This window comes from Nicotiana tabacum, chromosome 12 (genome assembly GCF_000715075.1).
Source record: "Nicotiana tabacum cultivar K326 chromosome 12, ASM71507v2, whole genome shotgun sequence".
In the NCBI taxonomy this organism is placed as follows: Eukaryota; Viridiplantae; Streptophyta; class Magnoliopsida; order Solanales; family Solanaceae; genus Nicotiana; species Nicotiana tabacum.
The window spans coordinates 114069132-114090139 of NC_134091.1; the positions used below are offsets into that span (position 1 = coordinate 114069132).

General features: G+C 37.5%; 1 long non-coding RNA gene across 1 annotated transcript; it reads right to left on the reverse strand.

The window, feature by feature from the left end:
* Window positions 1-14414: 14414 nt before the first annotated feature.
* Window positions 14415-20887, reverse strand: LOC142166939 (uncharacterized). The gene is made up of 2 exons (XR_012697457.1): window positions 20370-20887; window positions 14415-14710 (listed from the first exon to the last, which is right to left on the reverse strand). It is a non-coding gene; the product is annotated as an uncharacterized LOC142166939 (long non-coding RNA).
* Between the last annotated feature and the right edge of the window lie 121 nt (window positions 20888-21008).

Genomic DNA, 21008 nt, shown 5'->3' on the forward strand with positions numbered 1-21008 from the left:
GTGATGAGTGTATATACGTAGTCACGAGTTAAGCACGTAGATTGAGATATTTATTTATTATTTTAAGTGATTTCATGCCTTCATTTAATCCATAAAATGTTATTACTTGTTAAATATTTTAATTGTTACTTGCCTTTACTTGTTAAATTCATACCTTTATCCGTTACATTTCTTGATTTCTAATTATTTCTATGTATCCGTGTCTTTATTTATTGACTGTATTTACTTGCTTTGTGACTCTGTGTGTTGTTAGATAGCAACTTTTATCCGCTTTATGTCTTTAATTAGGTAATTCTCTTATTGCATTTTATTTGAGAAACGGCGTAGTTGGTTGTAGTTGTACATTTATATTATTATTGTGTGAGATCGGGTTGCACGCCGCAACAGTTATTGGTATTATTGTATGGGATCGTGTTGTACGCCGTAACAGATATTGATAATATTGTTTGGGATCGGGTTGCACGCCGTAATAGAGAAGACCTGTTATTTTACTACTATAAATCCGGTAAAAACCGACCAAAAAAATCGATCAAAGTTGGTCGGTAATGGCCAATAACCGACCAAAATGCGACTATTTACGTGTGGACGGTATTTTAGGGGTCGGAAAGGCATACCGAATACCGACCAACTTTGGTCGGTCAATTAAATTCAAAACAAAATATTGCAAAAAAAACCGACCAAAGTTAGTCGGTATTTTAATTATGTAATCAAAAGATTCACCATCTGGGAATCGAACCGGGGTCTGTACTATGGTAGGATACTATTCTACCACTAGCCCATTGGAGCATTTTATTTTAAGACTGTCTTTTATTTAATTTATACTCTTTAATTGTATTTTCGCACGAAAATAATCGACCAAAGTTGTTCGGTTTTATTAAAAAGTAAAATTACCGACCAAAGTTGGTCGGTTTTTTTAAATGACCGGCCGAATTAACCGACAAATTTTGGTCGGTTTTTTTAATATTAATTTTTATTTATTTTAATTGAAAAACCGACCAAAGTTGATCGGTTTCTTGAAAAATAAATTTCGCGGGACTCAAAAATAGTTTCCCGCATTTTTGTGCCAAAGAAAACCGACCAAAGTTGGTCGGTTTCGTAAAAACAAATTAAAAAATAAAATATTTTGAAAAACCGACCAACTTTGGTCGGTTTTTTGACCGACCAAAGTTGGTCGGTCGACCTTGGTCGGTTTTTGCCGAATTTCTAGTAGTGTTTATATATATTTGTGGATCAGGTTGCACGCCGCAACGGAGAAGACATGCTAAGTATATATATTTGTGGATCGGGTTGCATGCCACAATGGAGAAAATACATTTTATTGTGTTTAGTTGTTGTTACTGTATCCATGTTGAACTGAGAAGTTGAGCGTATGCGTTATTCTAGGACCCTCTATTATGTGCTTTTAGTTCCGGTTTTATGTTAAACTCCTGGTTTTCTCTATTTCTGCTATTATTTTATTTATATTAACATAAGTTCATAGTGAGTGCTTTGTTATAACCTCGTCACTACTTCGTCGAGGTTAAGCTCGACACTTACAGAGTACATGGGGTCCATTGTACTCATACTACACTTCTGCACTTCGTGTGTAGAGTCTGGTGTTGGTCCCAGCAGCAGTTAGTGAAGGCTCGCTCGGATTAGCTTTTTATGGAGACTTGAGGTATAGATTGTAACGACCCGACCGGTCGTTTTGAGCTCCAGCACGTCGTTTGGCAGTTTGAGGCCTTGAGTAGCTTCACTTCAGGTATTATGACTTGTGCGTATGGTCGGAATTGAATTTCGGGAAGTTCGGAGTTAGATCGGAAAGAAAATTCTCATTTCGAAAGCTTTAAGTTGGAGAAATTGACTAAGATTGGATTTTAGAGTAAACGGACTAGGAATCGGGATTTGAAGGATCCAGCAAGTTCGTATGATGATTTCGGACTTGGGCATATATTCGGATCGGTTTTTGGATGCCTCGGGAGCATTTCGGCACCTATTGTGGAAGTTAGCATTTTGGAAGAATTCCATAAATTTGGGTTGAAGTGCACTTCGATGTTATCGATGTTCGTTTGGAATTCCGAGTTTAGAAATAGTTCCGTATGGTGATTCCGGTATTAGGAGTGCATCCGGAAATGAATTTGGAGGTTCGTAGGTCATTTTGGAGTCATTTGGCTAAAGTTAAAAATTTGAAGATTTTTGAAAAGTTTGACCGGGAGTGGACGTTTTTGAAACCGGGGTCGGATTGCAATTCCGGAAGTTGGAGTAGGTTCGTAATGTCAATTATGACTTATGTGCAAAATTTGAGGTCAATCGGACGCGGTTTGATAGGTTTCGGCATCGAATATAGAAGTTTGAAATTCTAAAGTTCATTAGGCTTGGAATGGGGTGTGATTCATGAATTCGACATTTTTTGATGTGATTCGAAGGCTCGACTAAGTTCACAACGTGTTTTGGGACGTGTTGGTATAATTGGTTAAGGTCTCGAGGGCCCCGGGTGGATTCCGGGTGGTTAACGGATCGAATTTGAAATTTGAAGAAGGGTTGAGGCAGCTGATATCTGGTGTGATCGCACCTGCGCAAAAAAGGGTCGCGGGTGCGAAGCCGCAGGTATGAAAACTCCATCGCAGGTGCGGACATCGCAGGCGCGAAGAATTTTGCCGCGGGTCCGGTTGGCCGAATACATATAGATGGGCTTGGGCTGTAGCATATAAAAATCTAGGAATTGGATAAAATTTCAGTTTTATGGCCCTTAAATGCCGAAAAGCGAGGACCATTCATGGAGAAGTGATGACTATTGTTTCTTAGGTCATTTTTTATGAGCTGGCAAAATTTCAGACGATTCAAGTCTAGTCACCCAGATTCATACAGATGGCGTAGACTATAGCACATGAAAATCTAGAAACACGTTTTATGGTCCTAAAATGCCAAAAAATGAGGAACGGTCATGGAGAAAAAATGACTATTGTTCCGTAGGTTATTTTTTATAGGGAGACAAAATTTTAGGCAATTCATGTCTGGTCGCCCGGATGCATGCAAAAAGGCGTGGGCTATAGAACAAGAAAATCTGAGAATTTTATAAAATTCAAGTTTAATGGCCCTAAAATATCACAAAATGAGAAATGGTCATGACAAAGAGATGATTATTGTTCCACATGTGGTATTTGATGGGCCGAAAACTTTTTAGGTGATTCGACCCCGGTCGCCCGCATGCATGCAGATGACGAGAGCTAAAGCACACGAAAATTTAAAAATCGGGCAGAATTCTAGTTTTATTGCCCTAAAATACCAAAAATTGAGGAACGGTCATGGCTAAGCGATGACTATTGTTCCTTAGGCGATTCAGGTTCGGTCGCCCGGATGCATGCAGATGGCGTGGGCTATAGCGTACGAAAATTTGGGAATCAGTCGGAATTCAAATTTATGGTCCTAAAACTTTAAAAGACGAGGAACAGTCATGGAAAAGCAATGACTGTTGTTTCTTAGATCGTTTATTATGGGCTGAAAATATTTTCAGTGATTCGGGTCCGGTATCCCGGATACATGCAGATAGTGTAAGCTATAGCACACGGAAATCTTAGAATGGGGCGGAATTCAAGATTTATGACCCTAAAACACTTATAACAAGGAACGTTCATGGCAAAACAATGACTATTATTATTCCTTAGGTGGTTTTTTTGGGCCGACAAAATTTTAGGCTATTCAGGTCTGGTCGCCCGGATACATATAGATGGCGTGCGCTATAACACACGAAAATCTAGGAATCAGGCGTAATTCTAGTTTTATGGCCCTAAAACGGAAATCTAAATGAGGAACGGTCATGGCGAAGCGATGACTATAATTCCTTAGGTCATTTTTGAGAGGCTGACAAAATTTTATATGATTCGGGTCTGGTCACCTTGATGCAAGCAGATGAAGTGGGCATAAATACAAAAATATGGGAATCGGACAGAATTCCCATTTTGTGGCCCTAAAATGCCAAAAATAAGGAACGGTCATGGAGAAGCGATGATTATTGTTCTTAAGGTCATTTTTATGGGCCGGAAAAATTTTAGGTGATTTGGGTTAGGTTGCCCGGATGCATGTAGATAGGTGTGGGCTATAGCACATGAAAATTTAAAAATCGGGCAGAATTCTAGTTCTATGGCCCTAGAACGCGAAAAATGAAGAACGGTCATGGCGAAGCGATGACTATTGTTCCTTAGGTCACTTTTTATGGGCGGACAAAATTTTAGATGATTCGGGTCCGGTCGACCGAATGCATGCAGATGGGCGTGGGCTATAGCGCACAAAAATCTAGGAATTGGGTGGAATTCCAGTTTTATGACTCTAAAACGTCAAAAACGAGGAACAGTCATAGCGACGCGATGATTATTTTTCCTTTGGTAATTTGTTATTGTCCGGATAAATTTTGGGCAACTAGGGTCGGGTCGCCCGGATGCATGCAGATGGCGTGGACTATAGCACACAACAACCTTAGAATTGGGCAGAATTCGAGGTTTATGACCCCAAAATTCCAAAAAATGGGAAACGGTCACGGAGAAACTATTGTTCCATAGAACATATTTTATGACCCGTCAAAATTTCAGCCGTTTCGGGTCCGGTCGCCGGATCCATGCAAATGGTGTGGGCAATAGCTCACGAATACTTGGGAATGGAGCAAAATTCCAGTTTTATGGCATTAAAACGCCAAAAAATGAGGAACGGTCATGGAAAAGCGAAAAATATTGTTCCTTAGACCGTGTTTGAATATTCGGCAAAGTTTAGGTGATTCAGGTCTTGTCGATAGGATGCATGCAGATGGTGTGGGTTATACCACACGAAAATCTGGAAATCTGGCAAAATTCCATTTTTATGGCCTTAAATGCCAAAAAATAAGGAACGGTCATAGCGAAGTGATGACTATTGTTCCTTAGGTAATTTTTATGGGTCGGAAAAATTATAAGCGACACGGTCTAGTTGGTCGAATACATATAGATAGGCTTGGGCTGTAGCATACAACAATCTAGGAATTGGGCAAAATTTCAGTTTTATGGCCCTTAAATGCCGAAAAGCGAGGAGCAGTCATGGAGAAGTGATGACTATTGTTTCTTAGGTCATTTTTTATGAGCTGGCAAAATTTCAGACGATTCGGGTCTGGTCGCCCTGATTCATGCAGATGGCGTAGACTATAGCACATGAAAATCTAGAAATTGAGGGAATTCAAGTTTTATGGTCCTGAAATGCCAGAAAATGAGGAACGGTCATGGATAAAAAATGACTAATGTTTCGTAGGTTGTTTTTTATAGGGAGACAAAATTTTAGGCGATTCACGTCCGTTCGCCCAGATGCATACAAAAAGGCGTGGGCTAATGCACAAGAAACTCAGGAAATTTTTTAAAATTCTAGTTTATTGGCCCTAAAATGCCAAACAATGAGAAATGGTCAATCTCACGCTAGAAGTCGCGATGCAAGCTCAAACGCGAACTAAAACTCTCGCGCCACCTACCTCTGTCAATTCTTCACGTCTTCAGCTAATTCCTCAATTCATTCTGCTTTTCATATCATTTTGCTTATTCAATTCCTTTATAACTTTTATCCAATCATACTCATTATGTGATGATTGGGTCCATTAGATTCTCCCTGAAAGGCCAAAGGCCGAAGCAATAGTGGCTCAGGGGGTACTCAGACTTTCCCCAGGCATGGTCCTTTGTGTGGGCACCCCACACTTAGTTCTCACCATCTAGCTCGCTTTTCCACTCTTCCAATAGCTTTGTTTCCTATGCTTATAATCCTACAAAATAAAAACAGACACTACAAAAATAATATAATAAAAATTAAAATAAAAGAAGGTAGTAAAGTTGGGTTGCCTCCCAACAAGCGCCTGATTTAACGTCGCGGCCCGACTTGAAGCACTTTTTGCCTCCCCCTCGAACTTATGAATTGAACCCCTAATTTGGCTTCAAGCTTTTTGCTATGCTCGTGGGGGTGGTGGGACAAATGTAATTGGACCAAGTAACCAATTTCGTATTCTATACTTCTTAACATTCAGATGAGGTATGTAATTATGTCTCCCTGGAACAATAAATTCCAGCATGTGAGCACCTTGTTCCTTGTCCGTTGGCTCCTCCAAAGGCTCGGATGACTCAATTTCCATATCACCATCCAAACACAATGTTGAAAAAGGCATGGAATGAGGACCAATGCGTTCCATCTCTAGAACCGCATCACTATTTACATCTTCATATGTACCCACTTCAAATATAACATTATCTACTTCCTCACATGACTCTAGAACACTCTTCTCAACATTGGCACCCTCAAGAAAAATATGGTCTAATGCTTGGTATTCTCGTTTTAGCTCCTCAATTTGGTCTAGAAGATTTTTTTCAGTTTCATACAACTCATCATTAAATTGTTGGACGTTGAACGCACCAATCTTTGCACTCAAATCTGCATCCAAGTTATGCAAAGCCAAGCCAAACTTGTCAATTTCTTGTGCAAGATCAACTCTCTCCTTCGACCAATCATTCACCAACTTTGTTAGAAGATAACGTCGTTCCACATATTCTCTTAATCATGAATATCCGTCCCCGACAACGGCACCAAAAACTTGTTGGTTCCTCAAGTACACGCAAGTATATGTAGCCGTCAAGTAATAAAGTGACTCGAAAGTCGGATGTCGAACCCACAGAGACTTAGATTAATCGTTAACTAGGCAAACTAAAATTAATTTACTGTCCAAGATAATAAAAAATATTATTTTTCTACTAAACTGTTATTGCGGAAATTAAACAAGTAATTAGTTAAATTAATTAGGAGCAAGCGATTGTGGTTGAATTTTAATCAACGGAGATTAAGATTCCAGGATTATAGTCGGTTTGTCAATCCTATGGGTTCGTAACTACACATGTTAATCCACATTATCTATGATTGCTAGCTGACCGGATCGTTTATATAAATAGCATATTCTCACAATACTATCTGTCTATTCATAATATATCAACCCTTACTCCCATATTCAAATTCAGACCTCCCGGAGTTCAGGTCATAACAAGCCCAAAAAGACGGGCCATAAAAGTCTTCTGTCAACCAAGCGTCTTCATCAATAACCTTACCTCCGGATATTTCATCCCCATATGTCATGTTGAGAGAACTATGAACACACTAAGAGAAAAATCAAATTGTTATAAAAATAAAAATATTTACAAAAAGAAAAAAATAAGCAAAACCTGTAAAGATAAAAGTAAAAGTCTAATCTAGAAAAATAACTAAATAGGAAAATTAAAAACTCGAACAAAAATTAATTAAAAGCTTAACTTACATAAACAATCAAGCACTAAGTCCCCGGCAACGACCCCAAAAACTTGTTGGTTCCCCGAGTACACGTAAGTATACGTGGCCGTCAAGTAATAAAGTGACTCGAAAGTCAGATGCCGAACCCATAACAACAACAACAACAACAACAACAACAACCCAATATAATCCCACTAGTGGGGTCTGGGAAGGGTAGTGTGTACGCAGACCTTACCCCTACCCTGGGGTAGAGAGGCTGTTTCCAATAGACCCTCGGCATCCTTCCCTCCAAGAACTCCCACCTTGCTCTTGGGGTGACTCGAACTCACAACCTCTTGGTTGGAAGTGGAGGGCGCTTACCATCAGAGCAACCCACCTTGCCGAACCCATAGAGACTTAGATTAATCGTTAACTAAACAAACTAAAATCAATTAACTGTCCAAGATAATTAAAAAATATTATTTATCTACTAGACTACTTTTGCAAATATTGAACAAGTAATTAGCTAATTTATCAGGGATGCAAATGTGTGTTTTGGATTTTACTCAGAGGAGATGAAGATTCCAGGGTTATAGTCGGTTTATCAATCCTATTAAATTCAATAACTACACTTGTGAATCCAGATTATCAATGGTTGCTAATTGACCGGATCCTTTATATGAATAGCATGTTCCCACAATACTACTCGCCTATCCACAATATATCAATCCATATTCCTATGGTATTGAGTCTATCATGAACGAATATAATACGGTTTTTAACTAAGCAAGACTGTTAGGTATATTCCTATCCTAACCGTGAAATCGTTCCCCGAGCAATGGGTTTAGAAATAAGCTCTCTTTAATTTTACTCTAATCTAAATACAGCTTTCTCAAGCATAGCATAGATAGTAGGGTGAATTGGTAGCTACAACAATTCACAAGTTAAAACTAGAATTAAAGAAATAACCACAGGATGTTAATCCGAATTAACGAAGATGTAATTAATAAACGTTAATAATCATGTCAACTACAATCGTAGAAACTAGAGTGGCTAGGCACTCATGTTCGTAGTAATAATTTTTCAAGTATTTTGCTTAAACAAATTACAAAAAAAAAAAAGATGAAGGAATGAAGAACTCGATGATTTTCTCCTCCAAAAATTTTTCCACGTGATGTTCTTGCCTCCAAAATGGCTTGTTCTTCCTTCGGTCAAAAGATCCCGTAAAAATAGTGTTTAAAGACTATTTATATATGTAGGAAAAAGGCTTAGACGAAATAACTAAGTCCAAAACCAAAAAAGAGACGAAATAGGTTTGAAACCCGGAATACGCGAAGCATCTCGCTATAGGCCGTGCCTAGTGAGCTCAAACGCGAGGAATAATCTCGCGCTGGAAGTCGCGACGCAAGCTCAAACGCGAACTAAAACTCTCGCGCCACCTGCCCTTGTCAATTCTTCACGTCTTCATCTAATTCCTCAATTCATTCTGCTTTTCATATCATTTTGCTTGTTCAATTCCTTTATAACCTTTATCCAATCATCGCGTAATGATTAGCAAGTACTCGTTATGTGATGATTAGGTCCATTAGATTCTCCTTCTAATCACTCCTTTAGATTAATAACTTTTTATCCGAATTTTATCTCTCAGAATTTTATCTTCAATATACCTATATTATCCATTAACACCCAAATAAGTATAAAACTCCATAATCAAGTTAAATTGGATATATTCAATATCAAATACAAAAAAATAGCGGTAAAAATATGAGTAAGTTAATATCGAAACATACGAAAATATGTTCAACATCAAATAGATTTTCAAGATTAAAGGTTCGAATAATCATAAAGGAAATGGGCCCTCTAAGTTCCATATTAAAATGGTTCCGACCAAATTTAAATTAATTAAGAGAAAAAAGCCAAAGTTATGCCCCTACTTTGGATAATTAGTCACGTTTATATCCGTTTCTACTTTCTATCTAAAATTGTCCTCACCGTTAACATAGTAACTAAAATTACCCCTAATCCTAACAATGTCCAACATGGCACCTAGGACTCCATAATAATTTGTCAACTAAGCAAATATGAACTCATTTTTAGAAACCCGCTCGACCCTATTGGATTAAACTAGAACCCGTTAATTAGTCTTCTACTTCCTCATTAGAGAAGACCAATAGTTGAGTAAATGGCCGGAATCCGGTATTCAATTGCAGCCGGAGACATTGGCTCCAGTATTCAGGCCTGTCATCCACTCCTTCCATAGGAGTTCAAAATTTTCAGACGCCAAACCGATATTCAAGCTTCAGGCCTTTCCCTTAAGCAAACAATCCCATCATTTTCTTCTTAAGAAACGAAACAAGCAATTAAGGAAGCCGTCAATCAAAGCCGCCACCGAAGAAATTACAGGACTTACTACTATTTCAAACCCCGATATCCCTTGGCAAATTGTTGTTGGCTCTTTGGGTAATACTGCTTCTACTACTCTATGCTTTTTCCCTTTTATTGTTAAATTCTTGACTTTTTGCTTCTTCTACTTTCTGGGATTAACAAATTAGTGAAATTTTTTGGTAGCCGGTGTGATACCTTTCGTGGTTGCTGGAATCAAGTTCAGCAAGAGAATTGTTAAGTAGCAGTCCTACGTTTCAATTGAATGCTTGGAGAAGATTCTTCTTCATCTACTGTTGCTTCCTTCAGATTATTCACTAACAAAACTCGGATGACTCCACCCCCATTAATGTTTTTTCTCTTATTCTTTTTCTTTTCAGTTTCAGAGACCCAGATCTGAAGCACTTTGGCCGGATTCCGGCCATTTATTCAACTCCGGCTGACTGTTGGTCTTCTCTAACGAGGAAGAAGAAGACTAATTAGCGGGTTCTAGTTTAATCCAATAGGGTCGGGCGGGTTTTTAAAAATGGGTTAATATTTGCTTAGTTGGCAAATTATTATGGGTCCTAGATGCCATGTTGGACATCTGTTAGAGTTAGAGATAATTTTAGTTACTATATATTAACGGGGGACAATTTTAGATGGAAAATAGAAACAGGTGTAAATGTGGTTAATTATTCAAAGTAAAGAGACAATTTTGACCTTTTCCCATTAATTAACTAAAGCCTTTTGAAATATTGATGTGAAAGTGTTCAATAATTTTCAAGTATTTATAATTCCAAAGTGTTGAGAAGTTCAAGTAAGCAGACTAGTTATCGACATTTTATATTACTAAAATGTTGCTAAATGTGACAAACTAAAGTATGTAAGAGTATGTAATTGTTCAAGCTTACAGAGCTGAATGGGCTAAAGACTTCTAGGGACTTCATCATTTGTACGAAGATAGTAGAGTAAAATTCCCTTTGGCTATAGAAATGTTATAGCTCGTAAGGTGTTCGTCGGTCGGTACGATACGGTAATTAAATATTTCGGTTTGATACTTTCGGTATTCGATTTCTTAAAATGTTACACCAAAACCGTACCTAATTCAATTCGTATGGTTCGGTTTTTCTCCTATCGGTTTCGATTTATTCAGTATTGTAACTTCGGTTTGTTCGGCTTGAATATTAACGTTGAGAAAATCTTTGTCCAAAATTAGCAAGTATTAATCTATAGAAAGAAAAACAGTACATAAATGAATAAATTTGATCATTAAAAATGTCTTATTACTTACTTAGAGATAATAGCTAAACTTAGAGAATACAATAAGTACTAATCCAATAGATGCAATATCAATACACTAGTAAAATCATAAAAATATTATGTTAACCTGCTTGATAACCGGAAGAATAAGAGTCAAAATTTGCAGCCTAACTTGTTCCTTCATTTTCCTAAAGAAGTATATGGGTTTTAGTGGCAGCCTCATCATGAGTGCCAGAGAAATATTATGTAACTTAGTACGTTATAATCAATAATATATGTATTATGTAACTTAGTATATATTTCGGTACGGTATAGGTATTTCAGTATTATTTTTTTAAATACTAAATATCATACCTAATATCAATTCTTTTTAAAACTTAAACCAAATACCAAAATACTCGAATATCAAATATCAAAATTTTTGATTTCGATACGGTAATTTGGTATTTACCAAATTATGCACAACCCTAATTCAGAGTGTGACATCAATATCTTGTAGTTTAAATATTAAAGTTGCAAAAAGTGAATAATTTAAGGAGAGTTTTTAGGTATTTACTCTCAAAAAAAAGAATCATCATGTGTTATAATAAATATTTCTCAAGGATATTTTAATAAAACATATGCTTGTCAGTTTATCTGATTGTTACTAAAAATTTATTAACAACAAAATTTTATTTATAACGCTAACAAGTGAAATAAAATTTTATTTTATGTGACAAAAAAACAGAGAAAAAATTGATACTAAACAAGTTGATCTTGGTGGTTTGGTTTTTATTTTTGACAAAAATCGAAATAAATAGATCAGTTAACACTCCTATTTAGAACAATTTTCTCTTTAAAAAAAGATCGGGGGAGTGCAGAGAAAAGAGATTTTGAGAATATAGAAAGGGAAACGTGGGGCCTAAGTGTAAATGGATTATGAGAAGAGAGTTTTCAGGAGCAATTAAGTTTTTGGTTCATTATAATTCTTTTTCAGTTATGAATTAAATCTTACAGATCTTTAATTTTACACCTAAAAGATTTAAAAATTAACACTATGAGGATCTTCATATAATCACTTCCTCCTATTTAAATTGAAATTATTATGTTAAATCATTTTCTTGGGAAATAAAATGGAGGTAACCTAACTACCTAAGAGTGGTTTGCTTGAAAATGCTGAAGATTATTTTTTTCTCAACTGAGCAAGAAAAATAAGAAAAACAATCTTTTTTGTAAAAATAAAAAAAGATCTTGGCTATTAGTTAAGCCACTACATGGCTGTACCATCTTCATTTCCCCTTTAGAAGGGATATTCAAAACTACATGCATAAAATACTGTTATTTAGTAAAGTAGCATTCAAATATAAGGGTGTGTCTGGTTGAAGAAAAACATATTTTAGAGTATGTTTTCCTGAAAATATTTTTCATCAAAAAATAAGTAATTTATCTCACATGATTTTTGATGTTTGCCAAATGAACAATTTTAACCAAATCTCTCAGTTTTTTATTTTACTATGTTCAATTGCGAGTAAGCAGAAAATATTTTTTTTTAAATTTCCACCTATCCATGTTCATAAGATCTCTTACTTGTGTTGGTAAATCAGCAAAAGACTAGAACACTTGAGTTTGCAATGAATCATGGTTCAAAGCTGCCAGTTTATCAGCAACTTGATTGCTTTCCCTGAAATAATGATTCAGATTAAAAAATTTATGTCCCCTCAATCTTCTAAGCTCATTAATTTGATCTGCTATTCTCCATGAAGTGCAATTACTTCCATTAACACAATCCACCAAGAGTTTGGAATCACTTTCTCCATGATGCCAAATAACAAGGACATTTCTTCTGCCCAGTTACTAGTTCCATTACCTAAGTTTAGCGTGTACGCATAGATCAAACATCCCATATTGTCTCTTACTACTACTACTCCCCCAACCATTCCTACAACTTCCATCAGAATTAAGCTTAACAAATAGTTCGGGGGGATTGTTCCACTTGGTTATGATAGTCTTCTCGAAATAGACAGTTGTGTGGAATAATTGAGAGATGTTGTTCCATTCCGACTTGATTCTGAACCTAAGGAATTGAGTATTCACCACCTGAGAGATGGAGAAAGAGATAAGAAATATGGTCTTCCTCACATTAATTCTCTCGGAACCATATTTGACTCCTTACCTGGCTTTCCAAATTTCCCATGTTGTGGCGATAGGTAAACAGTTCAATAGAAGAGCTTCAGCTGGGTTTTGAGCCTTAAGCTTCCACCAATTTAACAATAGTTGCCTAAAGGACACTCCTATATAGGGAGTACCTCTAGGGCCACATATAATTCTCCATACTTCTTGAGCATAAGCTCCGGAACAAAAGACGTGATCTATTGTTTCAAGGTCAGGAATTATACAACAACAACTAGAAGAAATAGAGAACCCCATCCTGAGAACTCTTGCACCATATTGGATTTTATCCCTCAAGGCCCTCCAAACAATAAAACTCATTTTGAATGGCACTTGTTTCTACCAAGTCTTTGACTCAATCCATGAATTTTGCTTTTTCCTTCTGAATAAGTGCCCAGCTGAAGCCACAGAGAAGGTACCTTTCTCATCAGCAGTCCAAACTGGGACATCAGGTTCAGCACATCTCAGTTTGTTCTTCATAGAGTCAATGGTTTCCATTACATATTTAGGCATTACGCTATCCCATCCTCCCCACCACCATTGACCATTCACCAGTACTTCGGAGAGCTTCATGTTCGTAGGCTTGCTTCTTTCTGGCAGAAAATTGCACAGTGGACCAAGATTGGCCTAGTTATCAAACCAAAAGGCAATGTCCCCTTTCCCAACCTTCCATAATATGTGCATATCCACCTTACTTTTAATCTTACACATAGCATTGCAGGAATAGGACTTCCCAGAATACCATTTCTTGATCAGAGGATGTGATCTTTGACAGTACTTACTCATAAGAAACTTCTTCCATAGTGAATCATCGGTCCTTAAATTCCACCATTGCTTTGCTTTGAAAGAATTATATTTATCTTATAATTTTCTGAAATTAACTCCTCCCTCTCTGTATGGGAAGCATAAACTATCCCAGGAAGCCTAGTGAAATGTTCTCTTCTCATCTGAACCTCCCCAAAAGAATCTGGCCAACATCCTCTCTATCTAATGTAAGACTCCCTTGGAAGGGTGTATGGCTGCTAGGAGATGAATTGGCAAAGAAAGCAAGACATGTCTGATCAATACGGCTCTACCACCCGTGGACAAAAGTTTGGCATGCCATCCTGATATCCTTTGCAATATTTTGGTGATCAAATCAGAGAAAATAGCTATCTCTTTCCTCAATATATATGGGGCAGCCAAGGTACTTGATAGATAGTTCCTTGTGTTCCATTCCTGTGATCTCTATTACCCTTTGAATTAAATCTGCAGTTCCAATATGATACAAGACTTTTGTTATTCACCAACTCACCAGAAATTTTCTCGTATACTAATAATGCCTCCATAAGCATCTTCAAGGATTTTCTGCTGTCACGACCCAAAATCCCAACCTGTCGTGATGGCGATCTCGTTACTAGGCAAACCGAAAATCTCAATAAACTACAATTTCTCTTATGTTTGAAAATATAATATTTAAATACAATACAAAATCCCACAAATACTTATACGAACACTCCTCAAAACCTGGTGTCACTGAGTACATGAGCATCTAATATGGATACAAGTCTGGAACATAAGGTCTATAATAGTCTAAGACCAAAATACAATAAATAAGAAGATAGGGAAAGAGAGACATGGTCTGCGAAACACGGCAGCTACCTCTGAATCTCCAGAAGATCAACTGCACGAGAGAATCAACACCCGCTATGTCCAGAAGCACCTGGATCTGCACACAAAGTGCAGGGTGTAGTATGAGTACAACCAACTCAGCAAGTAACAATAATAAATAAGGAACTGAAAATAGTAACGAGCTATACAATTATAATTCATTTCCAGTAATTCCAGCAAAAAATAAACATGCTTTCAAATCCGGCAGTTTAAGTCGAATCAATTTTATACAATTCAAGTTCTTGTAATCCGGATATAGAATTCTTCAGAAATGTCACCACAATAATAGATAGCAACTAAGTGCATCAACCAATGAAAAACAAGTACAACCTCTCGGGACAACAATCACTCACTGGGCTCCCAGCCCTTAGCACTCACACTCAATGGGTACTCGCGCTCACTGGGGGTGTACAGACTCCGGAGGGGCGCCTACAGCCCAAGCGCTATAATCTGCACGGACAACTCACGTGTTGCACGGACAACTCACGTGCTATAATATAAATATCTGGATCCGCACGACCAACTCACGTGTTGCACGGCCAACTCACGTGCTATAGTATAATATCTCACAATCAGGTCCTCGGCCTCACTCAGTCATAAAGCTCTCCAGTCTCTCGGGCTCTCAACAATCATAAAATCAGCCCAAACAACAATGATATGATACATCAATAATGAATAAATAGAGGCTGAGATAAAATAATCAAGTAAGTTGTGATTGAGTACAAAACAATAATTTAAGTAGATAATTCAACATGTACACGACCTGTGTGGGTCCCAACAATACCAACATATAGCCTAAGCATGGTTTCTAGCATGACTTATAGTTAAATTTCCACAACACATAGAGAGCACATGACTATCAACAAGTTATTCAGTTTTACAGTTTCCACGGGACGGACCAAGTCACAATCCCCTCGGTGCACGCCCACACGCTCGTCACCTAGCATGTGCGTCACCTCCAAAGTAATCATATGATACGAAATTTCGGAGTTTCATACCCTCAGGACCAGATTTAAAACGGTTACTTACCTCAAACCGTGAAATTCTTATTCTGCAATGTCCTTTCCTCGTGAATTGGCCTCCAAACGCCTCGAATCTAGTCGTAAATAATTCGTTACAGTCAATAAAATTCATTGGAATTAATTCCATAAGAAAATGCTAATTTTCCATAAAAATCTGAATTTTAGCTCAAACATCGCCCGTGGGGCCCATGTCTCGGAACCCGATAAAAGTTATAAAATATGAACGCCCATCCAACCACGAATCCAACCATATAAATTTCACCAAATTCCGACATCAACTCGACCCTCAAATCTTTAATTAAAGTCTTTGAAGATTTCTACCATCTTCAACCCAATCTTTACCCATTTGAACTCAATAATCCTTCCATAAACTTTATTAGTATGTGTATGTATAAACAATACTCTAACACCCAAGAATCATACTTTTAATTACCCATCTTTACTCCAAACCCAAAATTGAAGAATTGGGGAAAGAAATTCTTACCTCTTTGAAGCCCTAGCAAGATCCTTGTGAAATCTTCAAACCTTGAACAAGAATTGATAGATAAATGACTAAGTCTTCACTTTCTCTCTCTAAAATGTTAGATTTTTGGCTAAAAAATGAGTTTCAAGGGCTATAAATCGAAGTTGGGTCGAGTCAAAAATTAGAAAGAATGGAAGCCCCGACGCAGTAGCCCTGACGCAGTAATGCGATAACATAACACGTATGCGGTTCGCATATCGGCTGCATAATTTGGCCTCCAAAACTGGGCGTGACTGACCCGGTCTGTGGTCATTATGTGAACCGCGGACCTGTTCTGCGATCGCATAATGCACTGTAGAACGGGTCTGCAGTCGTGTAATGCACCGCATATTTTCCTCAAATATTGCCTCACAACTGCTTCACTCTGCGATAATATAGTGGTCGCAGAAATGACCCTTTTTTCTGGAAAAAAATTTCCTTTACACATCGGTGCATTGTTCAACCCAAAAGTCCGAGCCGCGGCGAGCTTATTTCTATAACCTTTGTACTAATTGACCTACCTCGGCACCACAAAACCTTAATTTTCATAGCAAAACTTTTTCGGGGTCGTTACACATAAGTCTACATCCGCCCAACCTTTTCAACTTAAATTCTAAACCTTGAATATAAGTGTTCCAAATCATTGCAAAACCTCACCGGACCCGAACCAATTACCCTGCCAAGCCAAATAACAACAGTAAATCATAATTTGAGCAGTAAATGGGGGAACGAGATTGCAATAGTCAAAACGACCGGCCGGATCGTTACACCTGCACCCACTAGAAAAGAGAATAACATCATCAGCAAATGCAAGGTTATTAATTATAGGACCCTTCTTATTCATGTAGAATCCAGTGAATTCTCTATGAATAGATATATCCTGTAATTTTCTGGAAAGATATTCAGCACATAGGACAAAAAGAAAATGGGAAATGGGATCTCCTTGCCTAAGTTCTCTTTCAGACTTGAAGAATCCTTGTCTAATACCATTGACAAGTAGAGAATACCAATTACTAGAGACATGCCTAAAGATCATGTCAATCCATATTTCATTAAACTCCAATCTTCTCATCAAAACACATAAAAAAAGGCCAAGAAACTCCATCTTAAGCTTTAGCCATATCCAGTTTCAGCACAACATTGCCATATTTATTGGGCTTAGCAATATCTTGAATGATTTTCTGAGCAAATGAAATATTTTCAGCTATAGACCTTCCTTTAGTAAAATCACTTTGGTTCCTACTAATAAGATTAGGCAGTAACTTTGACAATCTAGAATTGAGAAGTTTAGCAAAAATCTTGCTCACAACATTACACAAGCTAATAGGTCTTATATCATTAAAATGCTGGGGAGAGAATACTTTGGGCAACATAATTATACAAGTATGACTGAACCACTTGGGTAGACTAGCCCCACAAAATAAAGAATTTAAGTCCAAGACTAAGGTTGGAGCAACAAAGTCCCAGGCCACCTGGAAAAACTTAGCAGTAAATCCATCGGGCACAGGGGCACTGTTAGGATCCATTGAGAATACACACGTCTTTATCTCTTCCATAGAAGGAATAACAATTAGCTCATTGTTGATATCTTCAATGATCATGGGTTCAATGGCATCCAGATCAGAGAAGTCATTATGATCACGCTTCTGGCAAAATATTCCCTGGAAGTACCTAATTGCAGCTTCAGATACCTCTTTGGTCCCTTTTACCCATTGGTGATGTTCATCCTGAATTTTGTTGATGCTCAATCTCCTTCTCCTATCTTTAATGACACTATGAAAATAAGCCGAATTAGAATCGCCATCTGTAAACCACTTCACTCTGGCCTTTTGCCTAAGGATAGAGTCTTGGAGTTTGATGTACCTCATGTAATCAGCTCTAGTATTGTTAAGATTGGTTCTGTTAGCCCCATCGTTATCAGCAATCATCACATTCTCTAACCTGATAAGCTCCATTTCCAACCTTTTGGATTCCTCATAAATATCTCCAAAGGCTTCTTTGGACCATGTACTAAACTTAGAAGCTGTCAACTTTAGTTTTTGATGAAGATTCCACATAGCATTGCGTGAATATTCAACTTCCCAAATATTTTTAATGACCTCTAGGAAGTCTTTATGTTCAGTCCATATGTTGAGTAACTTAAAGTACCTCACAAATAGTTCATCTGAAGCGCTAAATTGAGCAAGTAAGGGAGTATGATCAGAGCAGGCACTAGCCAAGTGGTTAACAGTGGTCCTACCATATAAGTCAAACCATTCAGCATTAAATACCATTCTATCCAATCTCTTCCAAATAGTATCAGGGTCTCCTCTATTATTACACCAAGTGAACTTATTTCCCACAAAGCCTGTATCTTGCATGCCACAATCAATTAAGCATTGTAGGAAGTCAAAGCTCTTGTTAATTCTATAGGTGCAACACTAATTAACCCCATTGGTGATAGATTGATGTGATCTATGGTCTTTTGTTGATTGTGAGCTACTACCTTGGCTGACTTACCTCCAGAGCCTAACTTTTTCTTGACTAAATGAGGAAGCTCACCATCAGACATAGATTCATTTTCAGTTGGTAACTGAGTTTTCTCAACCTCTTTCTCTGAAACTGATTCAAAATGAGAGTACTCATCAATGTCATCCCCTTTATTCTGAGAGTTACTTTCCTGAGCAGTAGGTTCTAACTCAATCCTTTTACTCATCACCTCAAGAGTTTCACCAGATTGAGTAGGATTGATAGACCTTGAAGCCCCTGGCGATGTGTTGAAGACTTGTTGTCCTAGTATCTTCCTCTCCTGTATAGAAATTGTTATGTTCCTATCTTCAGGTGATACTGAAATACTTGGATCTTTTATAGATACTTCTGGAGGTCTTCCATGATCTGACACCTCCTGCATAGCATCTTTCATGTTCCCTCCCACCTCAGGTGGAAGTTTATCTTTTACATTAGCATCGAAAGCTTCATTTATTTCAGTTTTGGATTTAGCTTTGTTCACCTCTCTTGCTTCTTTCTTTCATTTCCTCTCATATGGAGGTCCAGTTTTTACAAAGAAAACATTTACTTTTGGCCGAGATTTGGGTCTCACAGAGGTGGCCATCACCCTCTGTTCAACTAGGGTTTCCATTTCCACTTCTATAACATTCATAGTTTGGTCATTCACTTGAACAATGTCCTTAGATACATTAGTAGTAACGTTTGTAACTTTGAGGACTCCTTTTGTTGTAGTTGACTGATCTTTCACCTGCTTAGTATTGTTTAGTGTAGTGGTTGTCACAACTTGTGGCACCTTGTTGGTGTTTTTGCCTTTCTTCTTACCTCTACCATTAACCACAGTTTTCCAACCCTCTTCTTCTTCAAAATTTTCTACTTCCATAATTGTAGACCCTTGAGCCTTGTTAGTTGTGTTGCCCTCTTTGTTGTCATCCACTTGCATTTCATTAGCAGCACTATTTTGAACCTCTGTAGTTGTTCTCTAATTTTCTTTGGGTCCTTCACGTTCATTCCTCCCAGTACTCTTTTGGTCTTGTCTTAGCTCAGGGTGTAATATTCTACATTTAACTTCACCGTGTCCTTTTACAATGATTGCAATACTCTAGAATAGTCTCATATTCCACTTTTTGAATAATAGTTTCCATTTGACCCTTCTCATTCTTAATATCAATTTGCACCTCATGAGGCAGGGTTCTAGTGATATCAATTTCAACTTCGATTTTAGCAGTTGTAGGCCTAGTTTTTGAGTGTGTGGCTTTATCCACGATGATTGAAAATTCAATTGGTTCCACAATTCGAAAGAGTGCATCCCATTCAAAATAATGCCATCTCAAATTAGGAAGGTTGACCCATACGGGAGCCAGAGTAGTTTCAACTTCTAGTTTGAAATCATTGGTTCATTTCTTTAATTTCATCTGCATGTCACAAATTGTAAGAAAGTTTCTAGCTTTAACGTTTCGATAGTCTTTTTCGAGGTCAAAATCAATAAACAAATGTTGCATGTTATATGCCCCTATTTGCGCAACTCCATTTAGATGAAATAACTTAAGAAAATCTGATCTAATACGGTTAATGGCATATTTTATTCTTGGGAATTTACCCACAATAGTAAGTTTACAAGACTCTGCTAGCTTATCATCCTCTTCTTTAGTGAAGCTCACTACAGGTCTGCACTCCACTAAATCGTAAGGTCTGTGGTGCAGACGTACCTTTTTCCTTGAAGTTTTGAAACCTGAACCTCCTATAGCTGCTGCAAAATTAAGAGAAGAATCCCATACTGGAGCATTTCCATTGTTATTCAAAGCATTTTGTGGTTGCATTGATGTGTTTTCGTTGAAATTTTGAGATCGCAAGGGGGGAAATGAGTGGCTTAAAGCATCAATTAGATATGGGGGAGCTGGTGTGTGACCTCTAGGGAGGCCAATCATACCCACATGACGCATTTAAGCTTAACAATGGCCAATGTGTACAAAGAATAAAGGAGGATATATAGTGAAAAGGTATCGAAAAGTTTAGAGAGATGGAGGAGCTTCTCTCACTAGAAAATAGACGTTTTTTTATATTTTTCGGAGACTAGAATTTCAACTGTATGGATTTTAGATTTTAGAACGACGAATTTTAAATGTTAATAGTTGGGTTATAAATTTAATATTTTTACATGTTGAATAATTTTTTTAACATAAATACATTGTTTGAATAAAAATTAGTCAGTTAAATTAAATCCGTAGCCCGACTTCTAGCTACGCCCATGAAAATGACTTGGTTGTCAATGAAAAATGACTTCCCTGCTATTTTCTGGCATAGGTCCACCTTTGTGCTGTGACGGTAGACTTTTCAATTATTTAAGA